Genomic DNA, 20,387 nt, shown 5'->3' on the forward strand with positions numbered 1-20,387 from the left:
CGGGTCCCCCCCACGGGGCTCCCCCGACCCCACGCTCCCCTCTCCACAGCCCTCGGTCCCCCCCCCGCCCCCGCCGGCCCCCGGCATCGCCCCGGCTCTGCGCCCCCGGCCGCCCCCTCCTCGCACGGCCCCACCGCCCCGCGGCCGCCCCGCCCCCGACCGCCGCCCCCCGCCCCTCCCGCGGTGGCGCTGGGGGGGGGGGGGGGGGGGAGCGGCGAGGGCGGCGAAGTCTCGCGAGAGGGGCGGGCGGGGGCCGCTGGCTGCGGGCAGCGCGGAGCGGCGGCGACGGAGCAGCCGGAGCCCGGGCGGCGCTGAGGGGAGGCGGCAGGCGGGCGGGCATCCCGGCAGGCAGCCATCCCGGCGCGGCCCGGCCGAGGGACCCGCTCCGCCGCGGCAGGCACGGCCGGCGCCGCCCGCCCTCCCGCACGCCGTGCCCCCGCGGCGCGGCGCGGCCTGGCCGCGGTTCGGCGAGCGGGGCCCAGGCGGCGGCGGCGGCCGTGGTGGTGGCGGCGGCAGCAGCGGCTGGGCGCTCCGCCGCGCCTGCCCTGCCATCTTAGGTGCCGTGCCCCGCCGCCTTTGTGCCCGCCGCGCCCGGGCACCCGCGGGGGCCGGGCCCGACGCCCCTCCGGGGGCGCCTCCCCCCGCGGGGCCGCCGCCCCTTGCCCCGCTCCTCCTCCTTCTCCTCCTCCGCGGGGGGCCGACCGGCGCTCCCAGCCCGGCTGCGGCGGAGGGTAAGGCGGGCATCGCGGCGGGGGGCTCGGCCGGGGCGGGTCGGCGGCGGGGGCGCCCCCGGGAGGGGTGAGGAGGGAGGAGGAGGAGGAAGGGGGGGGGGCGGCCCGGTGGGGCCGGCGCCTCCCCCGCCGCGCTCTGCGGCACTGCCGCAGGACTCGGGGCCGCCGCCTCGGCCCCGCCGGCGGCCGCTGAGCACCGGCGGGGGAGCGGGAGGCGAAATGGCGCTTCCCTGCGAGGGGCGGCCGCCGGCGGCGGGGTGTTCGCCGCGGCCGCCGCTGTCAGGGGCCGCCAGAGGCCTAGGGCCGGGGCAGGGCTGCCGGCTCCCGCCGGCCAGGCGTGCCCTGCGCTTCGGGCCCTTTTTGTCTGCGCGGCTCCGCTGGGCTTCGTCGGCCGAGCCCGGAGCCCCCGGGGGGGCTGGGGGTCCCTCAGAGACCGGCGCGGATTCCTGCCTCCCCCTCCCCCCCCCTTTTTTTTTTTTTTTTTTTTTTTTCCCCCTCCTTCCCTACCCCTCGCTCCTCCCCAAGTGGTGAGTTTTCAGTGTAAATACCATTTTGTTCGGTGCTGGTATGGGATTTGGATGAAAGTGACCTATTTTAAAGACCTTTTATTGCTTCCCCTCAGCAATGCATGTGGCGGCCGATTCCGTTAGCCAAATAGCGTTTCCCAACCATTTTAATTTGTCAGATTAAAACATCCTCATAGAGGCTGGATTTCTGTAACCCGCGTGTGGGTATGTCTTTAGAAATATCGTTCACCCTGCTTTGCTGCAAGCATCTTTGGAGCATTAGAGTTCACATTTGTCACTGTGAAAGCAGAAATAAATATAAACGCGATACCTGGGCGCCTGTAACATGCAGTTGTACCATTGTGTTGGGCGCGGTACAAGAAATGGGGGGGAAAACCGGGGATTAAGATGGTTGTTGTCAAATGTCGATCTTTGCACGTCTCAGGAAAAATGTCAGAACGGTATTAGCCTTGAGGACTTGCATTTATTTTCTTAGAAAAACCCCTCGTGTTTATCGCGCTTGTCTCTGCTGCTTATCATGGTATGGAGTATTTCATTAGGTGGCATTTTAGTGGCTGGGTTGGTTAAATAGCAGTTGCATTAACTAGTTGAACAAATCGTGTCCTTCACCTTTGACTATTGCATTTTGAGAGCCCTTACAGGAGTGTGTCCGTGCATGCCAAGGACGGATTAATAAGATGTTACCTAAAGGTTTGGATGTTATTGATTCCTTACTATTAGTGCTATTTATAGTGCATTTGACATGGCTCTTGTTTTATGTATTTGCATAAAGGTTATCAGCTTGGAATGCTTCAAATGAAATGTTCCCAAAATACCACCCCTAATGTGTTTTATATATATATATATATATATATATATATATATATATATATATATAGTTGAACAGTATAGTTCAGATCTTTAGTGTCTGAAAAATAGCTTTAGTAGATAGCACATCGTAATAGTGAAAACACGGTGGAAAACGGTGACATATTTTGACGCTAGTGAAGGTTTGTTTTCACATAGCAGCATTACAGAATAATAACTTCTGTTGCAATAAATATGATTTTAGATACGTTTTTCTTGAAACTACTTTGAGCCTACATTTTCCTTGCCTTTGTGCCTGTTCGTAGTGAGTGTGTCATAGTTTTTGCTACTTATGTCCAAGGGCAAACCTAATCAACGATTGGTTTGAGCCTTCATATTAGATTCTCCACAACACTGGCCTAGTTCTGACTGGTATGTTTGCCATTTTTAGGACTCCTCTTCCTTTTATCTGTAGACTCAAATACATTGATAAACTTGAACCTTAATTTGTCCTTTGAACTTGAGAGAATGTTTTTCTCCTCTGTTAAGAATGTCTCACTGAAGAGAAAGTGATTCTAGTAGAACAGCTTAAATTAAATTTAATCCTGTTGAAAAACAATTGCCTGAAGTAAAAACTCCTTGGATAGTTTGGTATTTTTTTCTTTTTAACTAGGCTGAAATGAAGTGCTGCATATAGAGCACCAGATGTTGGCATTAAAATTATGTACAGATAAGGTGACTTAGGCCTCAAGTTAGACTATTGGAAAAAGTTATCTATCATATGTCCTCCCGTTAAATTCTGGTGTAGGCTAAGCTGGACAATTTTAGATATTTACTTCATCTAAATAGCATTTCCATTTGTGCAGCTTTCATCTTTGCCTATCCGTTGTAATTCATCAGGTTTTTGTCACTAGAATAACATGTTTTTAATGAGTTGTAAGACAGCCTAAGTTTTTATGCTTGGTGAGATACATTAGAAGAGAAGCAAATATCACACTAATAATTACATCTTCAGATGTATCCTAGTAGTGGATTTCCTGTAATGAGGATGTTTTGTAGAGAACAATAGGTATGGCAGCGATTTCAGAGATTTGTTTTAAAGATGTTGTAGGTAGCTGACTCTGCAGTAGTGAGTCCCACTTTGACACAACCCTTGCGTACTCAACAGGAACATTAGGTGGTTTCCAGGTACTTCATTTTCAGGTGCTAATTCTCCTTCTAGCAAAGACAGACTGGATGGATGGACTACTGCTGCGGTCTCACTTGTCTGTCTCTTCTGCAAGGATATACTTCTGATCTAACTGAATAGGGACTACAGTCATTTGCAAAATATGCCTCGTATAAGTTTATTTGGTGGTATAGATGTTTGGTCAAATGAGAAAATGTTTAGGGCTGATCTGTCTCTCTTTGTAATCCAGAAGTGGTAAGGAAGCTATGATAAATGTCACTTGTCTTACTCCATTCTCAATGTATTTTGGAAAACACTTGCATAATCGCTAAGATTCTGTCTTAGAAGCATTTTCTGTTGTGTTTCTGTTCATATTAAAATAACGTAAACAACATATTGCTATGTTGAAGTGCACACTAGAAACTATACAAATCTTTGGTATTGCCAGTGGTGACCCAGGCTCTTGTCTTCTGAATTACAATGGTTATGGGTGGCCACTACATTTTTCCTGTTCAAGTATGCTATGTAGTGTGAAGGTTTTTCGTTTTATTTCCTTATATGAACCTGGACAAAGGGAAGAGCTTAACTTCAACTCCGGACTAGAACCATGTCTACATTAGAAAGTTATCCTGGGTCTGACAGCAGGGTTTCAGATACGGGTAACATACATATCCTCCCTTGGTTAACCACGTTTGAGACAAGCTTGCCTATAGCAGTACAGAGAAGGATTTGATACCTTCTGAGACTGATGGCCTGTCCTTTCTTTTATAACTCTTGAATGTGTCTTACTCTTTCCCACAAACTGCTCATTCGTGACTGACGTGGTGCAGGATGAAACCCCGGTCTGCGTGGTCTTGTGCTCGCTGGTGAGTTCCTCTTACGCTAGAAGTTGATTTAGGTGTGTGGTCCCGTCCTCCACCTGCTCTTCCATGTGTGTCATTCCATTGGCGCTGGTCTTTGATCCTGCGCTGAGCCACACCAGCGGAAAGCGAACCTAAGGAAAAACACGAAGAGTTTTGTGCCAGCTTGGTGATCTGAAATGGCTCAGTGCACAGTTAGGCGATGCTAGAGACAGCCCACGGGACCGGGCTGCACCACGACAGCCAGCAAGTAGATCAGTTTATGCTGCCATGGAACCACAGTTCAAAGAGAAATGTTTGGAGACGGGGGTGGTTAGTGGCACTTTTTCCTAAACTTGTAGTAGTTAGGTTTCAGGATTCTTTGTTTTCATTGTTCTTTAACATGCCGAGGAGTTGCTCGTCATACATTGATTTCTGTGTAGAGAAGAGACCGGAAAAAATCCAATGGATAAGGGGTCAGAAAACCACTAATCCCCTCATGTGAAGTTCCAGAGGGAGCTCAGCTGTGTGGAGCTGCAAAGCAGAGTCCCTCCTGTGAAAGCAGAACTTAAAATACAAAAACATGAAATCGGAGGGGAAGTGCAAAGTGTCTGAGGGGGGAAAAGTGTGCACAAAACAGGAGGAAAGGATGGAGAGCTGTCTGAAAGCACAGTTGGGTTTTAGGCACTGTATTCCCTCCTCCTTGTCTAAGTGCTCATTTACAGTACAAAACATGGAGGAAGGAATACTTTCTGAAGGCCCTTAGAAACACAATGGACATTAGGCAGCACAATGGGTGCTCCAAACATGGTTTCTTAAAGCAGTTTTTAAACAAATATTTGGTGATCACTGGAATGACAGTGTTTTTTTAATTACCAAAGGGAAGCTATTGAGAACTTTTAATACTTTGTCAGAAATCAGTGCATTGTTACTCTTGACAATTTTTTTTTTTTTTTTTTTACATCCGGCTAAATCTTGGTTTCTTTGCCAGAAGAAAAGGCAAGGTAGCCACTGTAAACATAGCATGAAATTGCCAAAGCAGCAGTAAGTTTTGTCTAAACAGAAAAGTTTCTCCGGTTAATGGGAGCTTGCTGAGCCTGGGTATGCAGAGTTAGTTAGCACCTACATTGTAGCTTGGAGCTGAGGTTTTCCTTCTCTTAGGGGTACGGTGAGGACAGCCCAACAGACGTTCTGGGTTATGGAGATGATGGCTTCTTAATACGGGTGGACAGTAGCTAATAGTTTTGCCTGTTGTATTGCTTGGCTAGAAACAGTTTTGATTTTTCTCTAGGGGTCAGGATGGGGTGACAGCATGAGATTTACATATTGAGTATTGTCCTTAGAATGGAAAAGGCTAAAAATGTTTTGGTTTGGGGAAAACTTAGATCTTGAGGAAAGAAGTAAAAATCACAGAACTCTCAAGCTGGCAGGCTCTGCTGTTTTCTGTGCCTGTGATCTTCCACTGACCCTTATTACACTCCTGGCTACGGCCATGCAAATATTTTCTTTAGAGTGAGGTGTAATTTTATAAAAGCATTTTTCTCCTACTCTCATCAAGTGTAGCATGTTTACAGGGCAGCCTTCTATCAGAACGTGGGTGAGTGGTGCCCCTCTGAATTTAGTTGGAAGCTTTTGCTGCATGTCAGCAATGTCAAGCCATATTTGAAAAGTAAATTTTGATGTTTAACGTTAATCTTGGAGATTCTTGCTTATAGCTTTCAGACCAAAAGCCAATGTGTATTATACCTGAATTCTTAAAATGTGAATAAAGTTGCTTTCAGCCTTTCACTTAGTTCAGCTAAACTTCAAATGCCCTTTTTCTTTCCTTTAGTCTGCCACCATTCGCTGAGCATCAGTAGACACAGTTTTTTGAGGGGTTAGGTCCTTTAGGATCAGTCCCTCTTTTTGTATTGCTGGTTCAGCTTCAGTTGGTTCTGGTCTGGCTGATTCCTAACCTGTGGAAAGCTTTGGGATCCAGGAGCATGGGAAAGTGGAATATGCGAATGCAAGTATGTCGAAAGGGTAGGGAACATTTCTTGTAACAGTTTTTGGCTTGTTCCCCATCCATGTGTTCGGTCTGTGTTCCAGGCATCCAGCAATCCTACCTCTTCCCTGACATACCGCTACTCAAAGGCAATAGCAGACCCATGAGCCTGTTCCCAGAGAGTCGTTGTATTGGGATTTCTTGGAAAGAATCGCCTGTGGTATTGCACATTTGTTATTTTTGCCTCCCTCCCCCTTCTTAATGTGCAATTCTTATTTCCCGCCGCAGTCCCCTTTTAATTGGTGACTGTCACTCCCTCCCCCAGCCGAGGAGATGAGAAGAGAGGTTATTTTTGCTAGCGCTGTTTCTCAAATAGGCCATGGGTGTACAGTAAGTAGTACAGTAACTTTCTCCATGGGAAACCATCAGTTATTAGGATTTCTCAAGCTGCGTCCCGGTGGCAGTGCAACATGTTTCTCCTTTCGCTCTGGATTGCAGTTGTCACCAGCACTAGCTCCTCCCAGTTCCCACTTCCTTGTAACCCAATCTGAATAAAGATCATGGGATTTGAACGTGCCTTGCTTTGCTGCTGCTGCTCTGAACGTTTGGGTTGTCTCTGTGTTCTCCGTAAACTGTACGCTGTGATCTTCGCTTTTTGGCTTCGCCTGTTCCAAAGAGCAGTTGACAGTTGTTAAAATCGGTTCCGGGCCAGCCATGATTTGATGCGATTAAACTGTGTTAAATATGTTCCAGAACTGTTTCTTGGCCTAGATAGCAAACTAGTTAGACCCTGGTTTTGAAATCTATTTATGTATGATTTGGCCCTGCGCCCCTAGGTAAGCTGTCTGCCTCTTCAAGGGTCAAACAGCACAGGATCTATGCACAGCACATGATCTGCCTTTAAATCCACTGCCCTCCCACATCTCCTTAGGCTTTTTTATGACTCTCTGCATGTCGAAGTCTTGTTGTGAGAATTACGTACCGGACTAACTGTAGTAATGTGGTTTTAGCACCCATAAAGACTGTGTTGCAGTGATACAATTTTCCCTGGCATCGGCTGAGCTGGTATAAACCCCACTTTATACTTGCTCAGTATATCCTAGTATGCAGGCAGGCTCCTAGACTGAGGTTTTTATGAAGGTTTGCAACTTTAATTAAAAAAGAGGGTAACCTAGGCCTTGACAAAATTTTGTGCTGGCTTCTAGAAGTGCATATCAAAGTTGGGAAGGAAATAATGATACGTTTCAGAGGCAGTGCCTTACTAAGAATGCCGAGCTCCATTTTTATTATAGGTTAATTGCCATATAGGCAAACCCTGAACTCTTACCTGCGTTTTTGGCTTAATTTTCCTTCTTCCCTTTCCACACAAACCCCCCTCTAACCCATGCTTTGAAGTATTTAAAACTAGGTTAGTCTCTGGCTGGAGGTGTGTGGTAGAACCTCCTGTTAATTCTTGCTGGGACCTGCCCGTTTTGCAGCAAGAATGCAGGCGAGCCCATCTGAATGCTGATCATCTGTCCTTTGTGGAGGATGGAAGATGATTTTTCCTTCATTTGACACAATACATGGGCAAAGGAATCCTAGAGCATCTCCGTTCCAAAAGCCGTGCCGAGTGCCCAGAGCCGTACAAGCAGGCCTGCGTGCCCACGGAGGTGGGGGAGGAGGGCTTGGTGAGGATGCTCAGTCTGAGCGTAGTTGTCTGCATGACAATCGTTGCAGATATTTCCTTCTCCCACTATCAGGAGATGTTGCTGTGAGCTGCTAGCTCAGAAGTTGACAGAGTCAGAGTTCTTGCCAGATAAACCTGCACAGCAGTCCTGAACTGACCTGAGTCGTCAAAATTTCACTATAGCTGGCTGGGAAGACAGAGCACGGGGTCCCAAACGCTAAGATAACTTGTACTTAAGAAGAGGTCATGATGCATGCTTTTTATCCAAAATGTTATGGAAGAACATTTCATCTCATCCTCACCATTACTTTTGATTTAATTTCAGTACTGATGCAATGAATTTATTTGTGAAAACAAGACTGGGCAAAAGATTTGTTCCTGATTTGACAATAACAAGCAGAGCGCTTTGGATACTAGACTAACATGAAAACAGTTTACTTGTAAAGAACATGGGTTATGTTCACTAGCTCATAATTAGCCAGGAAAACATAAAGCGCATTTGAAGAATTATTTGCTAGTTTATTGAAAAAGATTTGACGTGCAGTTTTTGATGCACACTGTTACGTATTACATATGACTTTTCTCTGAATTGGCAGGATAATAATAGTAATTCCCAGTTCTTAATTTCATTCATAAATCTCAAAGTATTTTAAATGAATGATGAATGTGTATTTATTTTTCATGTTTACAAGGTGGGGATACTGAAGTACAGGTAGAGGAGTGAGTGATTTGCCCAGCATAGCTGGTGACAGAGGTAAAAGAATTTGCCTCTGTGGTCTCCATTTAACATCTGGCCAGCAGGACTCGGGACTCCAGCACCTCCTGGGTTGTAAAGCAGAAGCAGAAGCGTACAAGATGCTCCGTTGTCCATGGGGTGCGGTGGAACAGCACAGGCCTCAAAGTTCAGCAGCACCACCACTGTCCCAGAGCTCCTCCTGAAAGTCTGGCTGGCCTACCGATAATGCAGGGGATGGGGTTTTTGGTTTCATCACGTGAGCACTGTGTAGATTTTTCTTATCATAATGGCAATTTAATGCTGTTCATGAATAAGCTGGCTAGGTCTTGAAATTTGTAATACGATATGTGACTGTGATGTGACTTGTTGCCTGATTCTTTTTATTCTTTTAAAATAAATCTGAAAGGGGCCTTTAATGCATTATAGATCAGTCCTTGAAGCTGATGAACAACAAACTAAGTATTTTCATTTTGTGAGTCAGTCATGTACAGGGATGACTAGGGGCTGCTCAGCTAAGTAAAAATATTCTTGTACATAAATAACTGCAAGACTTGGGGATTGTCTGGACATCTTTATGGGGATCTGTGGAGGCAGAGTGTATCCTTTTATCCTGTTTGTGCCGTCCCTACTACAGCTGAATCTCACATCTTCTTAAGGGTCTGGTTATTGTGTAATGCAAATGCATCCTGCTCTTTTCTGTAAAAAGCTGAAAGCGTTCTCACCTGATGCACTAGGAAGGAAGAAGAGCTTCGAGCCCCCGTACCTGTCAGGAATCTGTAAGCGTTGCTGAGCGAGCCAGCGCTCGGCTCATCGCAAGTAACGTTCATCTGTTCTAGATTCTACTTTAACTGTCTCTGCAGAGAGGTTTACCATGTTGGTATTCATTTAGAGCATTTCTATGCAGTAAAATCGCTGGGGCTTGTTTGGAAATAATAAAACTAAGGATTTTGTTGCTTCAGTCATGTTATTTTTAAACTAGAATAACCCGAAAAGCCTAGAAACCTTGAAACTTGAATCCCTGTGTGGAAGTGCTCAATATTTTGGGACCTTGGTTTTCTGAGGGATTTTTGTTCAATGTTGCCACAGCCATGGAGTATGAAATTTAGCAAGTTTTCTCCAAGGTCTGCTTTCAGCTTTGGAACTAATGCTACCTGTGCTGGTTTGAAATAGTTCGTACCTGTTTATCACGCGCATTGCAAAATCTACCTACCTATTTACATAGGTGTTGGGGAAACAAGGATGATACGGACTAGCATGAGAGGTACGGAGCAGCAGGAGTGGAAGGAGCGTATGGTGTGAGTTGTGATTCTACTTGTCTGCTTGTTTTCTGGTTTGGAGGCATCAAGCACCTGCTGATTTAGGGGTTTTCTGTATGTGATTTCATGCCTGTGATTAGCATTTCTAAGGACATGACACATACGATCTCACCACTAAAATACGTTCTGTAAATACGTAAACAGAAAATTACAGAGATGGTCATTGTCTGTCTGTCCTGACTAGTCTCCAAAGGTAACCCAACAGGACTTGGCAAGTCCGAGATCTGTTGTATCATATGGGCCCAGTGAATCATAGAATCGTTTAGATTGGAAGAGACCTTAAAAGATGCTACGATTCTGTGATTCATTGGGCCCATATGATATAACAGATCTCGGACTTCAGAGTGAAATTCCTTCTGAGTGGAGTTACCACCTCCTTTTGATGCTTCCTTAATGGCAGTTGCTGGTCTCATTTTCTTTCTTTTTAATCACTGGGGCAGGAGAATGAGATATTTAGATAGCGTATTCCAGTGTTTTACCATTTTACTGTTTAATGTCAAAGTCCAACTCTATAGAATTCAGCGGCTTCGCAGAAATCTGTAATTGCGTTTTATCTGAAATCAACCATTGGTTATGCCAGGATTTCTTAAGGTAGATGATAATAATAATAATACCATGACTTGTAAGCTCTGGGGAGGTGTGAGAGATCCTGTGCATTGGTGTCTTTTAAAAATGTTTTTCTGGACAAAATCTGAGGACGATACCTGGTTAGTTGATGTTATTGTTGGAGCATTGTCCCTAAGGTAATAGCAAGGCTCTGTTTGTTTTACTGCTTTGAGAAATTATTAGTATTCTGTCTGAATTGAGCAGGCTGCTAATACTGATTAGCTTGTGCATAAGGTGGAGATGGCAATCTCCTTAATTTCGTATTTAATGACAAAAAAACCACAGCAAGGAGTTATCGAATGATGTGTCACCGTTGTGCTGTTCAGTAGCTATCAGTGGAACCGTGTGACCGCTGGGTATTTAATATCTTCCCCTTCTATAATTCTTCTTTTTTTTCTTCGCTCTTTTTCGCTGTTGCTGTTTAAAATTAAGTCATAAATTGTTAGGAGCAAGGAAAATGGCCATGTTTGGTGGAAAATGGCCTAGTTTGGTGTCTTGAATCTCCAAGAAGCATCTTGGAGGCTTGCTTCCAAGATTTTGCATTTTTTTATTTCTCACTTAAACCCTTTCATTTCTGAGCTTGTCAGTCATGTCGATCTGTGAGTTCAGGTATTACACGGAGGATAAATCTCCTTGTGATGTGGAGCAGTCAGTGCACATGTTCTAGCATGGGCCTCTCCTGAGTTTTAATAAACACAGACAAGGTATGAATGCCTCTTCACTGCACGAGGCGCGTTTTTTCCCTCTGCAGGTGCTACCTTCTGCATGCGTACACATCTAGCAATTCCTCTGTCTCTGGTGTAGCATGTGTACTCGCTCTGCAGGAAAGATGCTTCTTAGAATGCTTACCTCACGTGGAAGAAATAATTTTATAAAGCCTTTAAGTAAGAGCAGTTTCCAGTTTACAGCAACTTAAACACGCTGTGCTTTGCTTTGTTTCATCATGGTGAAAGCCACTTGCCTGTATAACTCGAAAACAATAATAAACCAGGCATAAACAAGCATAAAACGATGTAGTGTTCAAGGTATCTTTATAAGCAAACAGTAACTAAACACCTTTTAACTTGCTTCTGCCTGGCGTGGAAAGCATCAGGACTGTCGCCTTCCCCCATTTTGATGGACCAAGGGTCTGAAGGGAAAATCATTTTACCCCTGGACATGGCGAGTTTTGAGTTGTCCGAAAGGTAGCAGCCAGACGCAGGGCTGTTGTTCTGAGCTCTTGTTTCAGGGAGAGCTGCTTCCCTCCTGTTGGGGTTTTGCTTTTTTTTTTTTTTTTTTTTTTGTCGGTGTGATGTCATCATTCTGCGAGGTCTGCGCCGCTGCGTCCTCCAGGAAAACAAAACAGGGGGATGAGACCTGAATGTCAAATGCAAAAAACAAGCAGATCTGATTCTTCCTCTCCTCCCTCCCCCTTTTTCTCTGAAAGGAGCTTTCAAGCTGACTTTATACAACAGGAATTAGCTTAATAGAAAAAAGAGAGCGAGAGAAGCACAGTTATTTCTTTTCAGTTCTTGCTATCAAGTTCTCAAAAATAACTTCTTCCTGCCTTGTATGCTGGAGGATGTGATGTGTATTATGTGCCAGATGCAAATATATGGCCATTTTATAAATACCGAAGTCCTCCTTGCTTCAGGGATCGTTTTTCTTTTAATGTAACCTTTCTCTGTTTTTTACTGTTTTGGAGGTATTTAAATAAGCACGGCACAGTGACTTCTTGTCACACTTGTGTTGGTTTCTACCAGAAAACTGTCCCATACGCTTCAAATGTTTGTATAGATATCATGGTAGTACTACAGCAGCCTTCCACCAAGATCGCTGCTGGGCCCTGGCCAGGGTCAGGGGAGCAGCCAAAACCAGCTGCAGGACTGATATAACCAGGCTGACTTTTGTTCAAGCCTGTGCAACTTAATATAAGAGTGTATCCGAGTTCTTTCTTCTTGATGGGAGCCCTTTTGGGGCCTAGCAACAACTGGCTTTCGTGCAGCTTATTAGCTATACTGAGTAATACGGTTCACGTAAATATGGACAGGTTTATTCTTTTTCAGGCTAGAGATTTAGATATTCCCTCACTCAAGATGACTTTGCAAAACAATCTGCAGAGAGGCTTTTCCACTTACTTGGAGGCCATAAACTCTGAGTATCAGTTGTGAGAGGATAGGCTGGTGGTCTCTGAGAAGCTGTCCAGATGTAGTAGGAACTTCTGGAGCTGATATTCTTTGCCCCGTTGTGTTCAGGAACCTTAATTACTTCTTGATTGCTCTTTATAGCTTGCGTCCAAAAAGTAAATACTGTTTTCTGGCATCGCATGTTGAGTTCTCAGTAGCTCCCTGTCCAGCTGGGCTGCATGGGTGATCTGCATGCACGATGAGGGAGCAGTTCTCGTTTTTTGCTGGTCGGTTGTTAGGGGTGTATCTGCCCAAGGTATCAGGAGGTTGTCCTACTTTTCCAGCTCAAAAATCTGAGATCCTTAGAATTTGTAAAATGGACACCTGGCTTTCCCTGTGTTTATTAGCCAACAGGAGCAGTCAGCAAATAAATCTTTTAATAAAGGAAATGTTGCTTGAAACTTTACTGGATTTTTTTTTTTCTTATTTGTCTGTTCCTACTGACAAACAAAAGGCATAATCCATTGTTCCAAACTGCTGAAAAAGAGGCTTCAGATTGCCAGGTATGAAATTATGCTGCTTGTTCAGTTACCAGTAGGAAACGGTGTGTGAGATGTTTCAGAACCTACAAAGGAGAAGGTTCTTTGTGTGAATTTAGTATTCACAAAAGGTGTCAGATTGACAGCCTGGGAGATTGTGGAGATTGGAATTTTATTTATCCCTAGAGTAGGTGCAGTGCAGACTGCAAGAGTGCAAAAATTTCCTGTATTATTCTGCTGTTACACCCTGCTCGTGCCCTTCACAGGCAGCCTCTGGGGTGAGGAGCTCCTTCTTTCTCTGTGCCCCTTCAAATAGCTGGCTGCCAAAAGGATGTGAGGGTGGGTTTTTTGTGTGTGTGCTGTGGGTGCTTGTCTCCTGAAATCTAAACAGATGTGAAAGGAATTTGGTAACATCTACCTCTGAACAGTCGGCTTTCAGCCCCCATGTTCTCTGGTTGCGTGCAGACTGGTACTTGGGAGTCAAAAGATGCTGGTGGTCATAATTCTGTTATTCACTGACTTAGCCATTCTTCTGCACTCTCTCTTGGGATAAATGTAAATTATATTGAGATAGAAGATGATAAAATCAGGTAAATAATACTGCTCCCTATTTTAATAGACTGGGCCCTGGGTGAAACTTGAAAAAGAAACACAGACCCTGTGTATTTAATGGTTGGCATAAGAAACGAGGCGTCAGACCTTTCTCTTCTTGCTGTGAACTTGTGTGGTCTTGGGCAGGTCACCTCTTTTTCACACAGTTCACATGTTTGTAAGGTAAGAATGTTTATTGCAACTCTGCTAAATACTCAGAAAATATCAGGTGCTTTTTAAGTAATGAAAGTATAGGTCAGATGGGATGTTGTGAATTTTGGCAGTTGAATAATATCCTCTTAGGAGAAAGTAGTGAAAATGAAAAAAAAAAATGGGGGGAGAAAAAAAAAAGGGAGATGGAACAACCTCTAATCACCAAAGCTCTGGTCTTTCCACGCTTTTCCAGACCCAGCATAAGACCTGAGAAATGCCAAGGAGCCTGTGAATGGAGATGTCGCAGGTGCGGTCCTCTCCGTCCTGTTGAGTTGACACAGCTGGCCCATGTTAGCCATGCAAAGCTGTCCTCCTCGCTCTGCAGGCTGTGAAGCCATCGGCCTGGGCCGTGATCTGCTTTCTTCAATCTGTATGGACAATACATTTGAATACCACGGACTGGTAATATTTCGGCTTCAGAACGAATGGTCTTTGTTTCAGAGAGATGATTTTATTTTACTTTTCACCAACAATTAAATAATGTCAGCCCCAGTGCCAACCATCACTTTCATCCCAAAAGGAAAAGCTCTTCGTAAAAGCTTCTGCTGTTCACCAGGACAAAATTTGTAATACAGTTTCTCAGTATAAAATATCTGTGGCATGATAAAATCTAAACATGCATAGCTATCATTAATTAAGCTGGAATTTAGGTAACAACTGATTGTCTTCTTATGTGCTTTTTTACTTTTTAAATTCCGTGAGTTTTAAGTGAAAAATGCTTCAAATTTTTCTACCTCAGAATAAGGACTGCAGCTGTGTAAAAGGCGGATTCTTAAATACTGTAAGGAAGGGGACCATTTTAAGGGTACCTGGACAGATATGGTGACAGTATTGAAACTCTAATGCAGCCAACTTCTTTTATTTTGTCTAAAAATGTTTGATAAACTTTCCAGGGAAATCGGAGAGTCTCTGGGAGGTGTCATGTAAAAAAAGTGTAGTATTTTGTGTGAGTTGTCCATTTGCTAAAATAAAAATGGAGAAAGAATACCGAGCCCTGTTTCGGGGGGGAGAACCACCACCAAAACAAACGAGCAGGTGATTTATTTTTGAAAATGTCTAACAACCCCTGGCAAGGTCTGTCCCACTGCTCTCCTGGGGCTGTCCTTGTCCCATGCTGCTTTACTTCTTCCATGTCTTGATAGAGCCAGATCCCTACATTGCATATTTGCAGACGATCTTAAGGAAGCCCTTCGGAGCATACGGCTTAATCCTCTTCCAGCTGTGCCGCGTGGTTATAGCTCTGGGTAGTAGCTTTTATCATCTCCAGTTACCATCCTTCATTAGATGGCGTGATTGCATGCCTCTGAGAAGCGTGGTTTGGCTTTGACCAAATCACTGGTTGCCTTCAGATCAGAGGCTCCTCACAACAGGCCCCGCTGCCGTCCAGCAAGGCGCAGGGTGCTGGGCTGGCTGAGCAAAGACCTTCAAGCTCAATCCCTGCCAGCAGTGAATGCTTAAGGAGAAGTATAAGATTATTTTAGTTGGCTTTTTCTTTGCAACACTATTCCTTTACTGTGTCTCAAAGATCAGGTCAGTCTTGGAAAAGTCACCTGTTGGCAGCTCCCTGCCCTCACCTCATGCAAAAGCTGAGGCCAGAGTCCCTTGAAACAGGCAGGACAACCTTGTTTTCAGAAAGCCCAAGTGTGAGAGCAGGTTCCACCATATCTCAATTAACCTTTCATTTAAAGGCACAGGAAATAGTTTTGTCCATCGACTGGAGCAATCAAGTTATTGTTCACCTCAACTAAAGGGTAGGAGTGGAAATGGTTGCTGATTGTTTCTTTTTCATTCATTTGCTTTTGTGAATGATTGCTGAGAACAGCTGGATTAAGCGGCTTTGTGTGTGAGCACACAAAGAACCCATGAAATATAAAGGTGTTTGGATCTGTGCTATTGGAATAGACCAATTTCTGATTACAGTTTTCTGTCAGATTTAGGATGGATGTGTTCCTACTTGAGCTGAAATTTTCTTTTCAGCCTTAAAATACTTTAACACTTACTAGGTACATTCAAGCAACTTAGGCGCTTTCCTCCTCTCTTCAGGCCAGAAGAAAGTGCTATATTTCTTGCTTGGGAGCTGAAGAGTTGATGTACAGGAGAAAAAAAAAATCAAATGCTCCCAGTAAGAGTCAGCCTAGGTAGGATGGACCTTGGGCATTAAAACCTGCTTTGTGGGCCTTGTTTCTGAATTGTTGTTCCAAGTATTTGCTTCAGGTGCAGATGCTGACCTACCTCTTTCATCCCTTTGTATTCAGGACAATTAGTAATAGTGCCAAAACCAGAAAAGAGCCAGATAATTTTTTTAAAGCAGGTTTTTGGAGAAAAGATGTAGTCATTTACCTTCTGTGTGTGCACAGTGATGTATCGACTTAACCCGTCTTTCTAGTGGGGAGGCAGTCAGCAACAGGATGTCCAAGTCCGTGATTTGATGGACTTTTTAGTAAACCATCTGTAAGGAGAGATCTGCTCTATTTACTGGGTATGTTCCACTGCAATGGATTCCACTCTTCACTTCTATAGTGCTTGCAGATGCTGGTGTTCAGAGAAGACATAGCATTTGAGCATTCCGTGCATATCCTCCTAGCGATATATATATATATAAAAAAAATAATGATATAGGCAGGTAAAGCATAACGGTTAATTTGTTTTATATAAGTTCCATCAAGATGGAGACTCTCTTTGTATTTGCAAAGCATGTGCTGTAACAGGAGCTTATTCCTTAGTGGGACCCACTCTTACAGCACAACGTGCCATGGCAGTAAGAGGGTAAACCAGCACTATGCGTTGCTTAGGCATTTTGCAGCTCCTGGTGCTGAGCAGGCAGTTATCCTCAGAGAACAGCTAAAGATGCTCCAGCCCTGGGCTACGGGAGATCAGAAGGACTTTTCCCTGCAAGAGAGGCTCCTCTTGTTTCCAGTTCCTAGACTGTCGAGAATCTCTGTCCTGTGTTCAGTGAATCATTCCTGGAGAGCGCCCAGGGAGTGTGGAGGAGGAAACTGCCTGGTGTGAATGCAGGAGGTATAAAAGTCAGATGAGAGGAGAAATAAGAAAACGTCAGGACAGACGTGTAGTGAAACTGGGGCTGCAGAGGGATCGGAGAGGAAGGAGCTACAGCTGGTGGAGAAATGGAGCTGGAGGTTCACAGGAGAGGTGACTTGGGAGATGGGGAGGGAGGCAGCAAGTGAAGATGGGTTGGCAAGGGAGATGGCACTCTGAATTCTGACACTTGCTAGTTTTGGAGTGCTTGCTTTTGTAACCTTAATAATTTTGTTCTAATACACTAGATACAAAAATTACATTATACGTTCTGAGGAATTTGGTTACTATGGTAATGGGTATATAAGTACATAAGAGATAAGATGTCAGCAAACGGAACAGCTGTAATGTAGCGCACAAACCTGTGACTGCCTGAATTTGGGAAGCAGGCTGTTAGAAACTTCTCCTGCTTCAATCTGATATCTCGCTGCCGGGACGTCTGTTCCCGTCTGAGTGTGATGTCAGAGCTTCTACAATAAGTCTTTTGGGTTTATGGAATTTCAGCAGTCGTGCCCAAAATTCCTGGGTAAACAGACCATGTACCACCCTTCTGTGCCAGGATGGGGAGGTCTCTGTTCCCACCTGGCCTCTGGAAGCGCAGGACCAGCGCTGACCAGCTGGATCACTTGTGCTGACCGGCCGGACCACGACCGTGCGGGATGGCACCGTGCGGGATGGGAGTGGGCTACCGCGGCCTGCGCTCTGCCCTGGCACCCTCCGTCCCCTTGCTGGGAGGCCGGGGCTGGCCGAGCTGTGGGTGGGTGGGTGGCTTGTTCCCACCGTTGTGCGACCAGTTTCCTCACTGCTGGTGCCCTGTCTAGACAGATTTTGGGAAGTGCAGCTGATACCTAGTTGTAAGTCTTTGCCAGAAGCCATTGCTTTCATTACAGCAGCTTGGTCATGGCATGGTCTTGCTCAGCCATGCCAGTTGGGGAAGGTGATGGGGAGTAAGAGCATCCCGGGGAGTGCCAGGAGGAAATGTGGGGCAGCTGTTGGCACAGGAATGGAAAGGGCAATGGTTCTCACATGCTTCTTGTCCCATCCCTCCCCTTCCCCCATCTGCAGTCAGGATACGTTTTGGATGCCCCCCCATACCTTCTGGTGTAAGAACTGCTCGTGCAATGTTTCTCATGCTTGGGGATAGAAGGGTTGTGAGGGAGTGACTGTCCTTGCCAGGAGAGGGTTGCTGGAGAGCTGACGGAGCAGGACAGTGGCTGGGATGGAGGAGCACTGCAAGTACAGTTCATCCCACGTAGGTGAATGTCAGTACAGCACAGGACAGAGCACCGTGTTGGAGATTTCTTAATGGGTGGTCTAATGGCTTAGGGACTGTCTACGGGAAGGTGCGTTAGTCCTTTTGAAGGAGGAGGTGTGGGCTAGAGGGAAGCTGCTAATAGTTTTCAAGGACCAATCTTCGGACAAATGGTGTTTAGGTCTTGATGTACACCTGAAAGGACTGCGTTACTAAAATTGGCTGGGGCAAAGTTGGGGGGCATCGTCAGTCCAGGGGACTGGAGTCTTGCTTGGCAGGACTGAATGAGCTGGAGGATTTGCAATAATAGAGACATAAATGAGATAGTACAAAACGTATTGTCATATAGTAACAACAAATATATTGTAATATACGATATACAAAGATATTCATAATAATATATGTATATCATATATAAAAAATATAAAAATGAGGTTTGTCAGAAATGGAAAAATGTGAAAGACTTGAGTATATCCGTTAATAAGATGGTAGTTGTAAAACGTTAATGCTGTGTGGTCAGGAAATACACAGATGTGGAGAATTCTGGTTGAGGTTGTTTAAAAAAAAAACCAAACACCTTAGTTTGGGACAGATGTGAGGAAGGGCTGTTACGATGGTCTGGGAAGTGAATTCTCTCTCCTGTGTCGTAAAGGGAAGCAAAATTGACTTACTTTATTCAGCTAACAGGCTAAGGGGACACGTATTATATCTCTGTACTTGTGCTTATCCCTCAATATCGAAAAGGGAAGAAAACTGTTTAAACTTTTAAGGACAGTATGGGAAAAAGAGTAAGTCTGTAAACTGACAAATAATAAATACAAACTGTAGATCAGTGTTAATCAGTTCTTAATCTTAAATTGGTTCCTAATCAAAATAGGAGTGGGGTTCTGGAGCAGCCTTGTAATCAGAGTAGTGGCTTTGAGAAGTTCTTAGGAGTTGGTTATTATTGGATGATTGGATTCTATTATATGGTTGCTTAAAATAACAGGAACAGGACTTAATAGGACCTTCAGTCCTATGATCTTAACTATCCAATTGAGACATATTCTGTGTCTGAACCACTGCTACCTAAATTGTTTTGTATGTTAGTTGAAATGAGCATTTTCCCCATGAAAGCAGATAAAACTCATCAAATTAAAAGGGTATGCTTGTTATCTTAATACACTCTGAAAACTATTTTTTAAGTGGAAGGCATAAAGAGAAGTAATATAGACTTTGCAGAACTCACTGGAAAAGCATTTCTTCAAGTAGGTAAAATAGTGGAAAAAGGTGGGTTTTGATTTGTTGTTGTTTGCTTTTGGCTGGTTAACTCACCCCATTGCTGTGTGCTGATTAAAAAACTTTTTGCTCAGTCATGTGCAGACAGCAAAAATAAATACTCAACCTGAGCTGGAGTAAAACTGGACAAATTGCCATGACTTTGGGGAATTCCATGGGCTCTAGAAATGCGTGAAATAATTGCTCAGTAAAGATACCCCATTTATGGGTACAGATAATCTGGTAGAACAGATTTAACAGTTGTAGAAGGTTTTAAACTCCTTTGATGCTGAAATGTTTGAACCCCTTTTTGAACTTGGCTTTAAGTTACAAACTCATGTAAGCAGCTGTATAACCGTGCCATACTCTAATGCCTCTTTTCCGTCTGCTCCGTTAGATTGGTCACTCCTTCACAGAGAACCAAATAGTCTTTCACTGGTAATCTGTTCCTGAACAGCTTTTCTGAAGGTCCATCCCATATGTGCACCTTAGTAAACCTAGTAGGGGTACTTTCTCATTATTTCTGTGCAGTCTTTCAATCAACCTTTTTTCTGTTTATGGTAACAGTAGTATATTTTATAAACTCCTGTGTTAAAAAAAACTGACCTTTTTCATAACAAAGTGTGTTTTGATGATGCTTGTTTGACCCTTGAAGAATAGCAATATAAAAATTGTCATCCAGAAGCTAATACATCCCCTGTCTGGTCCTATCTGCTGTTCCTGGCAGTGGCAACGACTGGATGCTTCAGAGGAGGTGCCAGGAGCATTCAGGAATACCTTACCCGACCTGTCTGTGGATGTTCTTGCTCGTGTAAATGTCTGGCTTAAAAAGCAATGTTTATATCTCTTGGGCTCAGTACCTTGCAGTAATTTCTGCAGATTAATTTTGCTCTTTATAGCTTGATTGGTTGAATTCCTTCACACTGTTATAAATATGCTGCTCTTACATATTATGGACTCTCCCCTTGTTCTTGAAGTCTGAGCACTTGACATGGCCTTCTTATGTATGATTTTTAACTCTTACACCTTTTA

General features: G+C 44.6%; 1 protein-coding gene across 3 annotated transcripts in view; it reads left to right on the plus strand.

The window, feature by feature from the left end:
* The first annotated feature begins 276 nt into the window (after positions 1-276).
* Positions 277-20,387, plus strand: part of TAOK1 (TAO kinase 1) — a 68,410-nt gene continuing 48,299 nt past the window's right edge. The window contains exons 1-2 of one of the 3 annotated variants that reach the window (XM_087751550.1): positions 277-731; positions 14,004-14,212. The gene's annotated coding sequence lies outside the window, so the exon portion shown is untranslated. Of the gene's footprint in view, positions 732-1,238; positions 1,259-14,003; positions 14,213-20,387 lie in introns of those variants that run through there. The other 2 variants (XM_087751549.1, XM_087751551.1) reach the window with 2 other exon arrangements.

Source organism: Nipponia nippon, unplaced genomic scaffold (genome assembly GCF_047370975.1).
Source record: "Nipponia nippon isolate SJK-2023a ecotype South Korea unplaced genomic scaffold, ASM4737097v1 scaffold_15, whole genome shotgun sequence".
NCBI classification, from domain to species: Eukaryota; Metazoa; Chordata; class Aves; order Pelecaniformes; family Threskiornithidae; genus Nipponia; species Nipponia nippon.